General features: G+C 46.8%; 1 protein-coding gene across 2 annotated transcripts in view; it reads right to left on the bottom strand.

Moving 5' to 3' along the window:
- Nucleotides 1-8,497, bottom strand: part of LOC118512853 (protein grainyhead-like) — a 184,314-nt gene extending 175,817 nt beyond the window's left edge. Inside the window, exon 1 of one of the 2 annotated variants that reach the window (XM_036057926.1) lies at nt 7,206-8,497. The gene's annotated coding sequence lies outside the window, so the exon portion shown is untranslated. The remainder of the gene's footprint in view (nt 1-7,205) is intronic. The other variant, XM_036057924.1, reaches the window with a different exon arrangement.
- Nucleotides 8,498-13,926: the final 5,429 nt, after the last annotated feature.

Here is a 13,926-nt window from a genome sequence, read left to right as displayed (position 1 = left end):
AGTTTTTCTTTCGCGCGCGCGATTTGCGAAGGCGTTAAGAAAGTAGAGTGGGGCAATCAGGCAATACCTGTGGGAGCGTGTAGCGGAGATCACTGGCGGCGGATCGAGAGGATTGGGCTTGTAGTTGGTTAAAGAAATTTATGTAATGAAAACACATTCCTCGGTCACATTCAAACATGGTGAACGAACATTTTCAACATGTGTTTTGGAGTAACGGAAAAGCTGGGAGGGGGAGGAGGGGTTGCAACGAGGCTGTGGAGAAATTATAGCTATGTTTTGCTATAAAATATAATGTATGAAAGGAGCGTACAATCATAACATAACAATAAAAAATGCCAATAAAAATTAAACTGACATAAATAAAAGAAGAAAAGAAGGACTAAGAAATACTGTTAAAAGAGATTAATTATAAAATATGCAGCTTCAACAAGCTATATAAAAAAGGATGTTAAAAAATTACGTAAAAAATAATTTAAAAATAGAATTTAAAAGTTTTTTTACAAAATAAATAAAGAAAACCGAAACATTTAAACAAAACGAGCTACTTCAACATAAACAAGAAAATGACGGATTTGAACAAAAAATTAAAAAAAAAAAACATAAAAAAATGAATTTTATAGCCGTCCTTTAGCCGGCCGTCCTTTATGAATAAAAAAATCTTATTTTTAAACAAATAATGCTAAAATTTAGTCGATTCAATAATAAAAAAGCAGTAATATAGGAACTAAAAAACTGTTAAAAAGGAACTAGATATCCATCTAATGGCTCAGCAGCAGCTAAAAATTAACTAGATATCCATTAAATGGCTCAGCGGCAAGAGTGACACGCATTCTAATGAAATGTCACCCTAAAAAATTATCCCCATCCCCTTCCAATGCCTGTTAGGCGAACTAAGGAAATAGTACTGGAGAAAAAAAAACTATATCACATTACATTATTTTCCCTGCAACACACACCCGCGATCGTTTCCATCTAGCTCCAAACGTTGCGGAAACGATCCGAGGATTCCTTGTTGCGTCCCCGTGCAGCCCCATCTACCCGTGCGCCACGCCAAAGCAAAGACATACCTTTCCCGAAGGATGAATTCCGTTAGCTTTCTTCCTCCCCGTACAAGGGCTCAGATACAGTTAGATGTCGAGCAGCAGCAGCAGCAGCAGCTAGGGCTTGCGTGCGTATCACAAAAAAAAACCCTTCTTCCTTTTACCCATTTCACTGATACGGCTAGCAGTGCGGTTAAAAGGAATCGCTCAAACTGGAGCATGCTGTGCGCAAAAATCGCCACACATCAGTCTCCCGAGCGGGTTGGGGAGAGGGGGTTTGGCAACTACGTGGGAGAGCGAACCGGGGAATTCATTTCTTTTTTTTCCAAACGATGTCCAAAGTGGCAAGTGAGAGGCAAAGGAACCCCTGCGGGAACGATGGCATCCCTCGCGTATCTAGGAATGGCAACCTGGAGGCCATTGGGTCCCGTCTCGGGTGGTTCCTGGCGAATCACCAACAGAAACAGTTACCATAAATCTTCCGTAATGAGAAATTGTCTAGCTTCGTTCACGGTTGTTCCGTTTGTTCTGCGCTCCTTTCGGCCAGTAAGGGCGTATGGAAGTAATTAGAAGTCATAAACAAAACCGACGGAGCTGATGGAGGCACACAGGCGCGAGCTGAGTAAAGTGAGCACGTTCGGCGGCGCTCAATAATCATGCCATTTGAATGGGTTTGACGTGTGCCATTGAAACTGAAACATTGATCCTAATCGGCGCGGACCGTGGAGTGACACTCGGGACGAGCGTGGGCGAGAAATTATGCAGCTCAAGTTACCATCACTAGCTTGTTAATAGCGGGCGGTGCAGATCGTGTAAAGTAAACGGTTCATTCTGGGATAGAGCATAATGCTTTGCAATTTATTAGGAGATACTTCTGTGTGTGTTCCGTGAATCGGAAAGTAATAATGTTCAACGAATCATAAACCAAACCTAAATGCACATGGTCAAACATCCTCCACGCAACCCAATTTCAACAGGCAAAATATCACCCAAGCTCACAACCTTCAAGCGTGAATAACGACCGAGCGGATCGTCATTTCAAATCATCACCCCCGAAGCGATCACACATCTCCAGCTCGTAGTGGAGTGGAGGTCATGCCAGGTGGCGTTTTGCATTCCGTCTGAGATCCGTTCGCTGCAACTTCAGGAAAAAATCGCACCATCGTTACTTTCATGTTTCATATGTGCACCGCAAAAAAAAACGAATCCATAAAACCCCTGGCATCGTTTTCGTTTGTTAATATGAATGGGTTTTTTTTTTGCTGCTTATGTTGCTGCCCCATCGGGGGCTTACCGGTAGCGATCTCGAAAACCCATTTCGAGCTTTTGCATTGGCAAAGGCATTTAAATATAAATATCTCTCAACACGCAGGACAGTTCGTTTGTCGCTCGTAGCGAAACGCCATTTATCTCGTGGATCGGTTCACGTGCACTCCACCACTCTGCCACTCACCGTCGCATTCTCGGCCATGCTCGATGTCCTTCAACCGTACGTTCGTCGGCCGTTGGGTTCGATCGATCCGGCATCCGAACCGGCAGGCATGATTTATCTTTTGCATCCCATGCTGTCATGAAATTGAAGATTGCATACTCCGATATCGATCGGAGAGCGACCGTTCGAACACCATTAATTGCTTCGTGTAGCAAGGGAGAAAAGAGGTGGAGGGGGGCTGGAGGGTCAAGCTTGGGGGGGTATATGAACACTCGTTTGCAAATGATTTGCTCCATTAAAAGCTGCACACGAAAACTGCACGCTCATTGCTACGGAAAAGGTGCATTTTATTCCTATTTGAGTTATTTAAATTTAACCTAAAAAATGTAGCATCTGTATCAAAAACTCTTTACAAAACATCTAACAAATTATTTTTCAACTTAAATTTTTTTATCAATTGATAACCACACGAAAGACTTCAACGCCACATCAAGCGACGGACGTCCAGGCTCATTTATTGCCTTTGTAAAAATAAAACTTGAATTTGATTCCAATTGCAGCTATTTATATTTTGGGTTAAAATATTTGAAATAACATGTTTTTCCTACTTTAAATAAAAAATTGGTGTAAAATAAAGCCATCAAAACCACATAAATCGATAAGGACACAAAAGACTTCAACACCACGTCAATCGACGAACGCGCTCCGATGGGGTCGCTAATTAGTCAAACAGAAAATTCACACGAACGAGGCAAGGCGGGCGGGCGGGGAAAACACAACAACGACCAGCAGGAAAGTACCTCCGAAAAACTAATCGCCAAAAAATGCACCCGACCTCAACGCGTGTAAATCCCGTCGAGCGTTTCATAATCCACAGCTCGCTAAAATAGCACACGCTTGAGCCGCAAAGTGCTGTGGAATTATGAACGATGTGTGAAAAAATGGACCCACACACACACACACACACACACACACACACATACAGGTGCGCATTATTCATCGTCACCAAGTGCGCGGCGTTTGCGCGGACATGACCTCAGCGCCCAGCATGTGCCACCGTCCGTAGTGATGATATCGTTCCGAAAACCAGTCATGCAAGACGCCGACCATCTGATCGCCGAAAACAACAACAACAACAACAGCAAAAAACTATCAACAACAACTAAAGACACCACGCAAATTGCCGGTTTTTGCACCCGGTTCTTCCGGATTCTGGACTGTGATCACCGTAAGGTCTCACCGAGTTTCGGGTTCCGAACGCTGAGTTGACCCCCCCCCCGCCGTTCTGGGCAGCAATGGGCTTCTCCGGTTGTGCTCGAGCACTCGAACCCACCCTTCCATCAAAGTCACGTGCACGTTAGACCGGCTTTGCTTGTGCAGAACGGGTCTTCTCAATGCCCGGCGCACGTCACACAAAAACAAGCTCGGGCGAACACGGTTTGACGGATGACAGTTCTGGCTTGGCGGCATTCGATCAGTTGTCGGGGTTGATCTACCTTACAGAGCAACATGCACACACACACACATTACGATGATGCCCAGGACTGGTTCGTGACGCGCTGAACGACGCACGCACACAAGCAGTTCCTTCAACCTGATCGATCCTCGAGGAGAGCGCGCGCGCGCGCGATCGTGTACAAGCGGGACTGGATTTTCTCTTTCTGAAGCACACACACACGCACTGGATGCCTTTTCTTGGGGCCCGAGCCTGCCCCCTGCATGCGAGTGCAACATTTCGCGGCGACGCAATCTCGCGTGTCTTCCGGTGTGCGCAATTGTCCTCGGTTGCTGCTGCCCGGTCGTACCCAGCCGTTCCCGCCGTGTCTGCAATTAAGTCGCCAATAATAGCAATAATAATAAACTTCAGGGGAAGGCTGCTGGCGTTCTTCAGGCAGCGATCGGGACCGATCCGCGCTCCATCGCTGTCCACCGGTAGTTAATAACAGCTACTGCACCGGTCGCCATTTTCTTCCTTTCGCCTCGTTAATGCAATGACTCCCTTTCTAAACCTTAAGCGTACCACTACTACCGGGTTGGGTTTTGTAGATCACTTCAATTGCCAAGGGTGGACACGGGGTTGCAGTTGGAATTCGGTCGTCCAGAAACGGTCATTTACTGTGAAAAATTACGCTTAATCCTGTCACTTTGAATACTTATAAGCAAAAATTTTATAAGGAATAAACTCACAAAAAAATGGAAAAAGAGATGTCGAAAAGCCTTCTCATCGTGTTCGAGTTTAGTCCGTGATCTCCTCCTACCAACCAGGACACGGCAGCAATGCCCCTTATTTTGTCGACAGCCAACATGCAACCACTGTCATTCACATCCTGTGTATCTCATACCAGATCTCCAGGACGTGCAGAATTAATTGAACCAGAAAATAAAGGGTTCAAAGTACAACCGTACACCAGAGCGTGCGAAGAAAGAAAGTGTGCAACCGCATCGGACCTTACGAAACAGGACACCGGGGGACTCTCTGATCTGTTGCTGGCTTTTTGACTTTTCCTCCCTCTATTTAGGGGATGTTTTTCATTCGGCACGTAGTTCGTGCATTGGATGCTGGAATACTTTTCCCAAATGTGGACTACGGACTGAGATTTTCGATTTCCTCCTTTGCTTTTTTTGGGGTTTGGTTTTTTTTGTTGTATGCCCCTCACTTTATCACGTTATCGTCCACCGGGATGGACGTGAAGAAGGTCCCGAAAAATGTTTAACCGGGGTGGAAATGTCATGACATTTTATAGGCAGGCACTGGGGCTGTGATGGGATTTTATTAATATCATTATTGTTGTTATTTTCATCGCTTTCCTTCTTCGCTGTTAATGGTTCGCTCCCTCGGGGAACGCGGACGCGTACGCGCGTTGTGTTGGTTTTAATACCCTTTCTGTATGTATGTGTTGACGCATGTAGCATAAATAAACGACCAAAAAAACACAACACACAACCCGAAAACTGATCGCGCTTCCACCAACAAACATTCATGCATGATCAAGCCCAAAAAGCTCTGCACGGCTGCTACCCTGTCCTACCCTCCTCATCACTCGTTTATAACAACCCCCCCCCCTCCCTCTCCCTCTTGTCCTCTTAACCGTCCATACAGGAATCAACAACACCCGCCGCCGCCGCCGCCAACGATGACGATGGCTTTCGTCGTTTTAAGGCGCAATCTTCTTTACCTTACAACAACCCCCAGAAGGGCAGAATCTCGGTTCTTGGTTGCGCATTTTTTTTTTATTGGTTTTGTTGTTTTTATCTTCTTCTGGTCTCTTTTCCCATTCTATTCTTCACTGTAGCTCGCTCCCGCTCTCTCTCTCTCGCTCTCGGATTTCCTTATGCTTTTGATCGTTTCTACTCGCTTGCTGCGTGCTTCGTGATGCTCAACATCAATGTGCCATGTTGGCCTGCCCATGTGTTGGTGAAGACTTCTTACACATATGGTTATTTTTATCCCAACTACCACCACGATTTGGCTCTCCTTCTCTCCTGTTTTCCATTTATATCGTTTTATTTCACAATTTATACGTCAGTCCCTCTCTCGTTATCTTTCTCTCTCTATCGTTCCTGTGGGCTTCCATATATTTACTCCTTCTCTTAAAGGCATTCCCACCCTCCGTCCCTACCCCAAATCACCCACCAACCCACCCACCCACTTGTCAAGTGACTCTTTCCGCATCATTGGCATGGCAACACACATTATGACTGCAGAGTAGTAGTAAGGTTGATCGTGCAGAGGATCGGCGCCTCCATCAAAACACACACACGCGCGCACAAATGGAATGATTTCGGGCCTGCTATAAATACAACCAAATCCCCCATTAGAAAAGTCGTGAAGTCACCGCACAAGAGTGGTGCATGAAAAAACAAAAGCGAAGAAGCTTCATATCATTAATTTACACACAAATACAGGGGCGAGCAAAAAACAGCATCACCACATCCTTCCACCAGCTAGTTTGTGTGCAAATTGTTGCAGCTATCCGCTTCTTCTACCGCAACGTTTGGGGACAGTATTTTTTTTCGCACGACCCTCCCCACACAGGGGTGATACAAATTTCCCTCGGGGGAAGAACACTGTGCTCGCCGGCCGTGCAGAAAGCGTGCGGATTATTTTCAAAGAAAGATAAGTCCGCACAGAAAGCAGCACCAGGCACGATCGACGGGTTGAGCAGCGAAACTGAAAAGCTTTTACTCCGGGAACGAGGAACGATATGTGTCTCGGCACCCCGTTTCGCGACTTGTATTCCTCGCTTCCTTTTCCCCCTTTTACCTCTGCGCTCCTCTCAACATCCCCACAGCTCCTTCAGCATCGCGCTCCAAGCCTGCGGGGCGGATATTTCTCCGAGCAGTCATACACACATACACACCACTCGCACACAGAGTGGGGTCGCCTATTCGCTCAGCAATCTTTCTCGCTGTGCTGTCCCGCCAGCAGCAGAAGACACCCAATCCCTCTGTGCAGACTCCGGGTACCGGACCCCCCCCCCCCCCACACCTTTTGCAACAAACGATACATAATGGCATGCAAAACGCGGCATGGCAACGTTCTTTCGCGGTCCAGTCCACCGATCGGATTGACAAAGAAAATGGAAATGGAATATTCTAGTTCTTCAGCACGGAGAAAACGACGACGGTTTCTGACGGTTTACGATTACAGCCAGCCAGCAAATAGCGCAAGGGTCATCGCGGGACCCGGGTGGTGGAGAAACATAAATGGGAAGGAAAATCCGCTGACTTACCTTTTTCTCTAGTACGGTGGCCGAGTGATGCCGGAAACTGGATGTTTACTTCAGCCAACGGCGATGATGTCTGTTCACGGCGACGACACGGCGAGATGCTGCCTGATTTAATTTATCTTTTCCCGCCTCTGCAGAAGCTGTAGCTTCACCGTATAATCCACCCTATACTCAAGCTGTACACACTAAACACCACACACTAGCACCAAACCCCACTCACCCTAAAGGCGTACGGCGGCCGCTCGGTTATATTGGTGGAGCTATTATTTTTACCTTTAATTTTGCGCTCAATTCACTACGATTGCACTTTGCTTCCTTGCACACTGTTGCTGCTGCTGCTGCTGCTGCACCTTGATTGCTCACTCACTCACGCCGTTCAGCACTTTTTTTCCACTTGTTTGTCGCGTTTCGTTTGGTACGCCTTTATAATGCTACACTTTGCATACTCAATCACTGCCTTTGCTGCGGCTAATACGATTCTATCCGAATTATAAAAAAACACTCACTTTAGCACGGTCACAGAACAGATAAAGAGCACCACACCAGACACGATCGTGCTACACTTGTGCAACAACTGTTGCGCGAAAAGACTTTAACCGATACAATTACGGCAACTGGCGACGAACCCGCGGACAGTCCCCTTTAACGAACGATTCCTTGTCATTTCCTGCAATGTGCTGCTGATGGCACTTGGCGTACCGCACTTGGTTTTGGCCCTGCCCGTTAAGAACACACTCACCGCGGCCCACACGAAACCCACCACCAGCACCGGATTCTAAAGCTTTCCGGACACTGAGACACAACCACACCAGCACACACGCACGCAACGTGTAAACGCACAGTTTGGGCGCGAGCGTGACGGTTCGAGGACGAGACAAACAACTCCTATCCCCGGTGCTGCCGTATCACGCTTCCTTCACTCCACTTTCCCCGCTGCTACCCTTGCTTGGGGGGTGGGGTGGCGAGCGTTCACGGCACGACACGACATTCCAACACTACACTCGAGCCTACCTGATGGGGTCCTTTTTGCTGGTTGGGGCGTTAGGACACACGCGTCCTCGGTGTTGTTTCACGAAGAACCGATCCCGAACAAACACTTGGCACATCCACCACCATTGACAGTAGTAGCAGGTGGCACAGAAGATAACAGCAGTAGTAGGCACACTACTATCACACACCGCGGTACGCACGTACGAAACGATTTTTTCTGCGTTCCTGCGTTTCTTAGCAACTGCGCAGCAACGGGCAGCAGAGCAGTAACGATCTGAAACATACGACACGACCCTGCGAGCCAGAAACCGAAGCGCTTACACGCGAGAGCTTCAGCAGCAGAGCAACGGCAGCAGAAACACAACCCGGCAACCACTCCTCTCCACGTCGCACCACCCGCTTGCATGCTCCTGCAGCGTAGTAAACCGACTGCTCTGTGTTGGTGGCATGAGCCCAACGACCCAACCTAACGCACACACCTACATACACCCTGACGATCCGTTCAGACAACTCGCACTGCCAGGAGCGAGAGAAAGGGAATCCCAGCGCGATCAGAGCCGATGAAGCGGACGATCGCCCCTACACACACACACACCAGTAAACCATCGATCGTTCGTGGCATCTCTTTCTTGCACGGCGATCCATCTCGATCTGGCTAAGCGGCCCACTCACTTACGCAAACCAACAGCAAATGTCAACGCAATGTGTTGGTGCTGCTGGTAGTGGAAGGAAGGTGGAAAGGCGAGGACGTCGACAACGACGGGCAGGTAAAGGAGGTTCAAACCTGCCACCAGCGAATGAGAAGTAAAGATTTATGAAAGAGATCGACAGGCAACAGAGAGAATATTATACCTCGTCGCAAGCTAGTACGCAGAGAGCACCGAACGCTAGTTTGAGAAACAGTGCTGTAATCGGGTTCAGATTTGGTTATTAAAGACGACAGTTTGGTGGTTCGAAGTGTACAACGACATTTATAAAATTTAACACTAAAAATCGTTTGCTAAATGATCGAACCTTGAGAATTTGAATGAGATGAGAACTCAAGGAAAGAAGGCAAGTGTTTTTCAGCAGGTTCTTACAAATTAAACAATTCAAAATTTGTAGCTTAGTATGAAAAAGAACTAAAACCATCGGATCATCTTAATATTTACTTTTACTTATAACTCATGACAGGTGCATCAACTGACCCGGTGAAAAACTATTGATGAAATAAATTTATAAATAAACGCAAAGCATGAGATGCCGATCTTCACACGCGAGGAGGATTTGAGGACCAGGGATTCGATACCGATTTTTTACCCTTCTTCATCGTCCCTCTGCAATACTGACTAACCAGCTACATGGATGCTGAATAGGAGTACATTCAAGTCAAAGAGTTATACAGACATTTAAGCCTTATAACCATCAAAGGCACAAGTCACAGAAGACACTAAAGAGTACTGCCTCTAGGGCGATACACATATCCTTGCCTGTGTTGGTTTACGATCGCCGCCCCAAACACACAGCGCTCGCGCATGATTCCAAACCACCAACAACAAGAGAAAAGATCACCAAACGATCGAACCCCGATCGGTTCAGGACGGTGGACGCAAAGCGAACCACCACATCGACACAACGCCGACGCCGTCTATTGAGGTCTGCTCTCAATCGCGGTCACCCCGGTCGAAGGCTGCCGAGCTGTCATTCCATCATACCGAGCGTTCGTTGTCAGGTGGGCTGGCTGTGAGAATGCGATTGCATTTATACTAGTGTTAGTACGGACCGCGACGAAGCTAGCCCAAACGGCAGGGAACCCCTTCGCGAGACAACGTGAGGCCGGCAAAAGCTTTCAAGAAGTCACCAGCGGCAGTTTTATTATGGCTCGGTATTTTGACCGTGGACAGCGCAAGGCTACAATCGTCCACGGTCTTCCCGCGGACGGATGCTGCAGGTTTCGCAGGAGAGGACCTTGGGAGGAACTCGGGACGCGAGATTCAACCGCTTCCAAGCCTGCGCTTGCCAATATGCGTGGGAGACGGAACAGAGCGAAACAGGCGAACGAAACAAAAAAACGTAACCAGGAAGAAGCATAATCTGCAAATCTGCGCGCAATGAAATCAACGGACGGGACGCGACTCCAAACGCGCGAATCGTGGTGGTTTGAAGATCGGATTATTATTATTCCTTCTGTATCTTCAGCGGTTTTATACGTTAGCCTTTTTTTTTTTTGCTTTCTTTCTTTTTTGTCCCCTTCCTTTTCTTGGCCGACAATTGCACCAAGAGACGAAACAGGCACGTGCGCACAAAGAAACCTTCCTTTTTTTTTGTTGCTCTCCCGCTCGGAAGTGTTCTGAGATACGTTCAAGTTTAAGCAGGGCATGGTCTGAGGGCAAGCGGGCGGAAGGGAAACAAGCAACATAAATCTCTATCGACATATGAGAAGAACAAAATAAATTAGTGACCGACATTAGGCAGCGAACGCGGACGGCAGAGACCGAATGAGACTGAAAGACATCAACAGCCGAACAGGCAACGAACCTTTTTTTTCTCGTCTCAAGTGTCATTCTATGCTTTAACAAAAAGGAGTTATATTTTGTTTCTCCTATTTTTTCTGATTAAAGTAAATTTTATAGAGAATAATAAACTAAAAAAAATTACCCTGATTTTTTTTAAATTTCACAACAACGTTAGTAGCGACAGAAACACTTCCCGCAGCCCATTATGCGATTGCGCCGATAGTGGACCGTGTGGACCAGAAACAGTAAAATTCAAATTGCCCCCGCGGCAAAAGCGGGAACTTAATCCGATCCGATTCGATACGGAAACTATTCCTCTTTCGCTCCATCTTCTCTTCAGGGCGTTTGGGGTGGACCGGTGGTGACTCCAAGTGGAAATTAATATCGCGCCCGTTGGGGCCACAAACCGTTTGCTGGTGATAGTATTTATCGATACGGAGGTGGGGACCGACATCTACCTGTGTTCTACAAACATTTGGCTGAGTCAGCGGGAGAAATCCATTTCACCCTTCCAGCGTTGGAATTGGGGGTTTCGGACAACTCACAATATTGTGGTGCGATCGCAACAAATATACGTTTATCGTAACAAATTTTAAGAAGAAATAGTGTACTCTGCACACTTGCCAAGTGCCAATGTTTCAGATCGAAAACTAGATTCGGGAATGAAGTGCCTCAATGCCCGAAATTACTCCGCAAGAGTTTCTCGCAGTCCCGTATCCCGAATCGCACTCCCTTCATTGAAAGAATCCTATACCTCCGCTCTTAAGGAGTGATGTTATTTATTTGAGTGTGTCTGTTTTTTTTTATTCCTCCTGCTGTTATTTTCCTGTTGCCATCCTCACCAGATCCTCGACCGATCGACCACCTCAAGCCTCGGGTGCGTAGCGATTGTGCGTGTTCGTCCATCAATAGACGTTCGATGCGTTTGCCGTGCATGGCGATGAACCTTCCACCAGGGCAATCGAGTGGCGTCCCCCGTTCACATGCGCTACGGAATCGAATCCAAAGGCAAAGGAATCACCGAAGGCGAGACTTATCATCATCAACAACCACCAGCATCATCATCGGACCAGTGGGAGGACACACAATGGCTAGGGGGGGGGGAGAAACGATCTTAATACGCCGTTCTCATGTATGCGTACCGTCGTCGCCGTTGTCCAGCAGCGCGGCGTCCGAAAATGGAAAAAAGCGATCGCGAAGACGACGACGCCGACAACTCTCTCTCTCTCTCTCTCTCTCTCTCTCTCTCTCGCCCCGCAGCTCAAAATCACGATCCAACAACACCACAAGTGTTGACTCTGGCACGCACTCGGGGCACCTCACACACGCGCGCACACCAATACTGGGGGATGCTGCGAAATCCAACATGGCTTCCGCGAGCATGGCAGCCGCGAACGTCCACCGATCTCCCAAAAGGGTTGCTGCTGCTGCTTCGGTGGTATTTGTGTGTGTGTCTGTGTGAGTCGGGCGTTCATACCACCCGTTCCCTCTCCACCTGTTTCCCTTCCTGGTTTATACCATTTTTTTTGCTTTAATTATATGTATGTGAACGATCATTTGTTGTTTTCGTTTTTTTATGGAGGTGTAATAAATGAATGTATGTATGCGCTCGTATACATTGATGGGGCCAAACAGAAGAAACAACAGCCAACTTCCAGAAGCTAGAAGCCACGGAGTGGACATAGGAGTGGAGGACATCGACAAGAAGGGGGACCAGAGATTGGTACTTCCTCGTAAGATACCAACAGCAGCAGCAGATCAAGATAATGTATTTTTAAATATCTGATGAAGCACTTGCAACAAGGCTAAAACAAATACATGGAAAAGGGAGATGAAAAAGGTTATTTTGTATGAACACATCGCAAACGGTAGAATCAAAGTAAAAGAAATCGAAACTAAACGTAAAATAGTAATTAAAAAATGTTTCAAAAATGCAATCGTTTGGGAATGTATTTAAAAACAAAGAAGAAACACTCAAATAGATAAAAAATAGCGAATTAAAAATATTTGTTTGAACTTCTTTAATCTTTTCAATATTTTCTAGATTAACAAGAGATTACAATCTTTTTACTAGTTTTTGGTTGATTTTTCCTCTTTTTTGTGTTAGTAACAAACATTTTTACTTTCCTGCCTTATTCAACCCATTACCGTAACGGCAACAGCTTAGTAAGGCCCTTGAAGATCCAACCTACACCTCCCATCAGCTCGCATCTCCGTCCCAAGAGACAGTATCGTGACCTGTCACCGTTGCAAACGTAAGGCAAACTGAAAGCACCGAAACATTACAAGGGATTCGCCCGTGCACTGCTCGCGACACGTACAATCAACAGGACGACTATCGCCCGATGGACACGAGTGGAACAGAAAACAAAACAAACAAGCAACGAGATAAAGTGAAACATTAACGAAAGAAACGGCTCCAGTAAAAAAACAAAAACTCCACACAAAGCCAGCCAGAAAACCAAAACAACAGAACACAAACTACGAAATGAAACACTGAAACAAACGAGCAGCGATAGCAGCGTCCCGTGTATGAAAATGGGCCGCCGCAGCAGCATTGTTAAGGCTCGTCGCCACAGCCACAATCAGCATGAGTAAATGGAAAGTGAACCAAAAAAACAAGAGCCCGAAACGAGCGACGAAAAAATGCCATTCTGCTGCCGGGGAGATGATAAAAAAGGAAATCACCACACATTGCGCGGCAACTCCAAAACGAGCCAAAAGAATGATCGCATGAGTGAGTGAATCGAACCAAAAGGACCTATGGTGGAGTGTTCAGGCGGAAAAAAACCAAATTTTCCCCATTCCCGTGTGTTTCACTGTACTCCTTTTTGGAAAGTGTTGGTTGCAGTCGAAAAAAAAAAGAGCCTTACAATTTTACTACGTTCCCCCCATGGGAAACAGGATGCCTCTGTAAGGTGAAGGAGACGACGAAGTTATCGGCCACCAAAAAGGAGAAAAAAACACTCAACCACACACTCACACAACTCAAGGGCCAAACGGGCCAAAACAAAGCCCCCGAGAACATTTCATTTCGTGAATGATTAAAGACAAAAGATAATGAGTTATCTGGCCCCGGTTGTTCCCGGTGCACGGGGGAAAAATCGTTGGCCGTTACTGGTCTACAGTCCGCATCATCCCGTCCTGGCATCATCTTTTTCTCCTTCCCGTGAGGGCGAAGAAAGGATGCAGACGCAGAGCAACTGAAACGTTTACGAACGCAAAGGGTGGACTTGTAC

Source organism: Anopheles stephensi, chromosome 3 (assembly GCF_013141755.1).
Source record: "Anopheles stephensi strain Indian chromosome 3, UCI_ANSTEP_V1.0, whole genome shotgun sequence".
Lineage (NCBI taxonomy): Eukaryota > Metazoa > Arthropoda > Insecta > Diptera > Culicidae > Anopheles > Anopheles stephensi.
The sequence above is the reverse complement of the archived record's forward strand: the minus strand, read 5'-3'. Positions and strand labels throughout refer to the sequence as shown.